Here is a 6,000-nt window from a genome sequence, read left to right on the forward strand (position 1 = left end):
TGATAAACTAAGAAGAAGTTAGTACATGGCTGAGTAAACTGGATGAATAAATAACTGTTAACTCAGAATGGTGACAGTGCAGATTCTGCAGTTGCGTCTAAGAGATGACAGTGTGTAAGAAATAAAAGGTCTGTTCTTCTTACAGGCAGCAAAAAGAAAGTTCTTTAGAAATGTAACATATCTGTTGTAAACATGTTTGTGTGACTTATGTTCCTTTTGTAAAAGGATCAATAAGGGCTTGGTTGAAACCACTGACTGTCTAACTCTTCCAGGTTCTCATCTTGTCAGCAATGTTACGGTACCGCCGAGTCATGAAATATGAGCTAGAAAGAGATCTACTCTAAATAATTACATCTATTAATTTGAGGGTTATTTCATGTCAGAACAGAGCACAGCTATTTATGACTACATAAGACAGGATTTACTCATCTGTCATCTGCATAGCAGTTATCTGAGCTCTTATAGCAACCATCAGAAGAAGCAATGTCTCTAGGAATGTACGCTTGTGTGTGTACGACTGAGCGAGCTGGGTTAGGCTTTATACTGGACAACCTTGTGCTGGCATGGCTGATCTCTTGGATTGGCCCCATTCAAATAAATTAGAGGGTAATTTTATTTTCTACTCAGTCAGTCTAAACACAGCCATGAAGTGACAGTTTAAAGATGATCATGATCCTAAACTCAGCCAGAGCAAACTAAATAAAATCAGTGGAATGTACTCCTCTAATTACCCAAATTTGCCATTTTTTTCCCTAAGCAGTACACCACTGAAACACACAGAGGGTAGAGGTCACAAATATACCCTTCAATGTTTGACCTTCATGGGAATGCAGCCCGGCAGCAGACAGGGAAGCAAGTAAATATTAGATTTTATATTGCTGGAGTGGTACATGAGTTTCTTAAAGACCCACAGCTGCAAATTCTAGCAAAATATACCCATACAAGAATTTAGCGAGTCCATACATGCAGCATTTTCCCTTCTCTTTTTACCTTAACTGCGTCAGCTTGTCTTATCTCAGCCCCTGACTGTGCTGCGACAGGGAAGTCCCTGGCGCCTTGCATTCTAAAAATTATCAGCTTTGGCTGATTGATGCAAGTTGCAAAGCTGTAAATGCAAAAGATAAGAGGCACCAACCACAAAGAGGAATGTCCATGTTTAAGTACTGAATTAATCTGAAAAGTAGCAACAAAAAAGCCCACCATAAACAGAGCATGGGAACTTGGATCTGCCACTAAGTCACTCATGAGTCTTTGTCCTTGACTTCCAGCTGGCTGGATGTTCTTGCCTCTGTTAAACCAATAGGATGCCCAGAAATAGTCCTGGCTTTATGTGGCGACAGTAAACTGAGAAAGTCTTCCATTATTTTCCATCTCCATCCATCCATTCCCTCAGTATTTCACAGCGTGGTAGATTTTTTTTCCCCTCCTTTCCAGCCACGATGGAAAAAGAAGAGCAGGGCTGCACACTTTACTTATTGTACAGTTAGGATTTATGCAAATCCTCATCTGAGTGGATCCAAGTTGAGTTTGGTTTACGTTCCTGTCGTCAGCTGTAATGTGATTATCCTCGCTCCGTGGGGGTTGAATGTGTGGAAGTTTGTGTCTTGTCATTAGTACAGTAAATGACAGAGAGACAGAGAAAGCGTTGGAGGGTGAAGGAGGCCTGGTGATGATGGTGGGAGTGGAAGGGGTTTAGCTGGAGATTTGAGCCATACCAGAGCTTTACAGCAGGCCACAATAGCATGTGTGGTGATTGTGTTGAAGGCTTGGCGTCCAGGGCCCGAGCCTCCCCTCTGTGGACTGTTGTGTGTGGGGGCAGCGGCTTTCCCTGCTTCTTGTGGCCTGTTAGATGTCTTTGTTCCCCGGGCGAAGACCAATTAAAAAAGAAAGAAGGAAGAAGGAAAACATTACCACTGCACTGCTCATGTTTGACCTCTCTCTACACCACTGCCCTTGTATTTTTACATGTTTCTTTTTTTCTTCTTCAAGGGGTTTTATGTTCTTCTGGCAACTCTCAGTGTCATGCGCAGGTCTGCAAAACCGGCAACGCTCAGGAATTTACATCCCTGCTAATTTTAGCAATGGGTTCCTGACCAGAAAACACATCCTCCAATTTCTGTCTATATTGGTCTTCCTGCGTCTTTCCGTTGCTGCTTCTCTCACCAGCTCTCCAGGGCTTTCACAGATTATTCCACTAACTAAATCTCTTCCAAGCCCCTTAATTCTCTAATTTTCACTGCATTCTCAACTAGATCTTATATGTCTTGATCTAAGATTATACAGCAAATGCTGCCAAAGCTTTTCTCCAGGTTCAATCCAAGGAAAAATAAACTAAGCTGCTGCAGCTAGGCTCTTTATAGAACTTATTTAATAAGATAATAAGGGAAAATAATCATTGCTGGTATCAAGCACTTCCCCAACTAGAGCTGTTTGATGTCAGCATCGATGACATGAGGGGGAGAGGAGAGCCGTAACACAAGCTGCTGTTGACATAAGCCTTGTCTTTCTGCAGACTCTTTGTATATTTTGAAATGTTGGCCTAATTCACTCCATATTTCTTTTAATCACGCTGCTGATGTCACCCGACATTAAAACTTTCACAGATCCGCCTCACCAGTCAATACACAAAACGTCAGTTTTCAAGATGTTTTGGTCAAGAAGATAATCAGTGATGTGTGTTATGATTATCTCACTTTAAGGATTCAAATGCTGTATAAAAAAGGGAGTGAGGGCAGTATAACCCTGGCAAGATCATGTCAGTATATGAACCAGTTAGGATGCTGTGTGAAATGTAAATCAACTCAAAGTTAAATCATTTGGATGCCTCTTAAACTCTAACTAAAAAATTGTGTAAATGCAAAATAGCAGATGGTCTTAGAGAGATATGTGTTCGTTTTTAGAGTGATACTAGAAGCAGATTTGAAAATATCTGAGGAAAAATCATGTTTACGACTGTGTTGCTTCTTGTTTTAATCACACTCGGTGAGCATTTGGGAACTGAGGAAAGAGCGGCTGTCGTTTTTGAAAGGAAAACCCTTTTCTCACTCTTGTTAGATGTAGTTTTTGTATTGTATTTGTATTATTTGTTTAATAATACTTCCAATGTTTTCAGTGGATGGCAGATATGGGTCACAGGCCAATCAGTTTAGCACAGATCTTTTTTATTAATATTTTTATTATACCCCCCAGTTTACATTGAGAAAAGCTGTTCTTTACACAAAATGAACTGCTCCTTTCTGGGATGCTGTCTTAATACCAAATAATGTTTTTAATCTGTTGAGTAGATGCATTTAGTTGTGGGATGTTCCACAAAGGTATTTTCTTTTTTTGTTTTAAGCATTTCACAACTTTTCCACTCTTCTGTTGCTCATGATCCAACTTGTTTTAAAAATTTCTGGAAATAATAAAATATCCTCATATTATCTCCTAATGTTCATATATTAACAACAAAATTACAGAGTTGTCTTAAATCTATTTTTTGTTAAATATAAGACTGAATTATTTGCTTCTAATTACATTTCCCCTGTGTTTGGAAATAGATTTCATGGTTCAGTGGCTCTTTGGACATGGAGACTCAGGGGATTTTATATCCCTTCTGGCCTGGAAATGCCCCGTGGTCCAGCAGGAAGAGATAAAATATGTCACTAGGGAGAAGGATATCTGGGTTTTCCTTCTGAACCTGCTATCTCTGTGACCCAACTTTGGATAAGCACAAGAAAATGGAAAGAGGGCCATATTACAACACAGTTAGCAAGAACCACATGGGTACGTGTTTTAATGTTTCATATTTGCTTTACTTCGTGCTTTACAGTTTTACCAGAGCACACACTTTACAAAATCTCTAAAAGGAAACTTGATCCATAAATTTCTAAATGGATGTTTTCATAGTTTTAATCTACCAGAAAAATCCACATTTGATTAATTGAGATAATGATGTCTGACCATTTGACAACCACTCTGATAGGCTGAGACGTGTGTCACTTAAGAGTTTCTCTACTGCTGACACACAAAAGAATATGATTCAGGTTGTTAAAGGCACTCGACATTTACAGAATTGAAAACAAATGTTCCCAGAGATCCTAAGACATATGAGGACAATAACAAGAAGCAAATTAAACATGTGGGTTTTATGTACAGGAATGCAGGTTAAGCTGGTCCTGACCAGTTGAGAGGGTTGAGTGACAACCCTCGCTCTGCTGTATAAACAGCTGTCAGACCGGTACTGTACAAAAGAATAAAGCGCAAAGTGCACACCCTTCCTCAATGGCAGAATAAATACTTGTGGGAAAAAAAACACTGACTGAGGCAATAAGTCATTTTGAATTTAGAATATAGATTCGGATATTCAATCGAAATAAGTGTTTGTTGATTTTCAATCAAAATACTCCAACCACTCCTTAATTCCAGTTTCTTAGTTGTCAAACTTAACTTCCTCTTAACATCTCATGTGCTACAAATAAACACATGCACCTCAAAATGGCTTCAGTTAAAAACGCAAGTGTCTGCATCAGACGGGCCATGCAGACTTCACTCAGCTACTATCCAAATCTTGAGTCAGGAAAATGTGCAAATAATAAAAAAGCAGGTAGCTCTCTGGGTAATTTACAGCCAGCAGGCAGCGTGCTCAACATTCAGTTTTCAGTCAGTTTAGGTAGCTCCTTGTATACAGATGTTGTCTTGAACATGATTACTTTTACCTTTCAACTTCATGGGTGGTGTCCTATATAGCTCCATATGTGGCTCATATTATATCCCATTAAATGTTTATTTATGTCTACAGAAAAATCAAACCCCAAAAGTGAATATAACATTTTAACCCTCACCAAAACACACAGGCACACACTAATCCCATGAACAAAAAAACAAACTTAAGCCCTGTGTCACTGTTTTATCTTTCTTCCCCAGCAGGACGTGTCTCTCTTTGCAGCTTTATGGTTCTTTTCTTCTGCACAGCTATTCTTTGTCTCGGTGCCCCCCTCTCTTAATTTCCGCCTGTCTGCATATGTTTTGGAGGCCATTAATCGTCCCCTGCACAACATGCACCCCAGCAGATAATTACAGTCATTAAACCAATTAGGGAGCACATGGAGGGGAGGCCCTGAGGCCTCCCACTCCTGTTCTTCTCTAACAGGACAGCCGAGGTGGTCCGCGAAAACTCTGGCAAACCCTTCAAAAAAGAAGGGAGTGAGTTACTTCAGCCCAGCTTTGGATTAATGCAATTTCCTGTTGGTGTAGCCTTGAGAGACCTTGCCAACTTAGCTGCAGGCCAAGTAACCAGAGCCGTCAGGCAGCAAAAAATCCTCCTCACTTTGAGATTTTTTTTTTTTTTGTCCCGGGCGTAGCCATTGAGGTTGGTGTCATCAAAATATGTACTCCTCAAAGCTAAAGAAGGATATTTTGGTGCTTCTGCGTCAAAACAGAAAAAGGGATCCAAAGTGGCAGGAAAGGGAGGGAAAAGCGGTCAATTTGCAGACAGTGGTTTTCAACATGCTCAGTCTATCATGTGAGTCTAGAGCTAATATTATGGTTTCATTGTGCCTGACACAGTGGGAGTTCTGGCAGAATGAGACCATAACACACTTTACATGCAACTCTGATAATTTTGTTATTTTGAAAAATGGAAGTGAGACTTCCAGTCAGCGTCCACATGTGCAGCCAAGCTACAGAACGTCCCTCGCACTTTCTCGGAAAGACATGATGAACGACACACTGTCCTCTGTTCTCTCAGTGTAGTATTTGCCAGCATTCTTCATGTTGTGTTTGGCATATGTGTTCCTGTGACCTCTGCAAAGAAAGCAAGAGTGAAAGCTGGTGTGGAACAAGGAGCGCCATACAAGTGTTCTCTGCTGACTTATGAATGACATGTAAAAGTGAAATGTAGACCTTGTAATGACTCCAGAATGCACAAAGAAAAACATAGAAAGTCCTTCAGGTTGACGATAAGATCATGACATATGGGCCAAACGAGGCCGGGCCAGCACTTTTACCCATATATTAATG

This window comes from Melanotaenia boesemani, chromosome 13 (genome assembly GCF_017639745.1).
Source record: "Melanotaenia boesemani isolate fMelBoe1 chromosome 13, fMelBoe1.pri, whole genome shotgun sequence".
Taxonomy (NCBI): Eukaryota; Metazoa; Chordata; class Actinopteri; order Atheriniformes; family Melanotaeniidae; genus Melanotaenia; species Melanotaenia boesemani.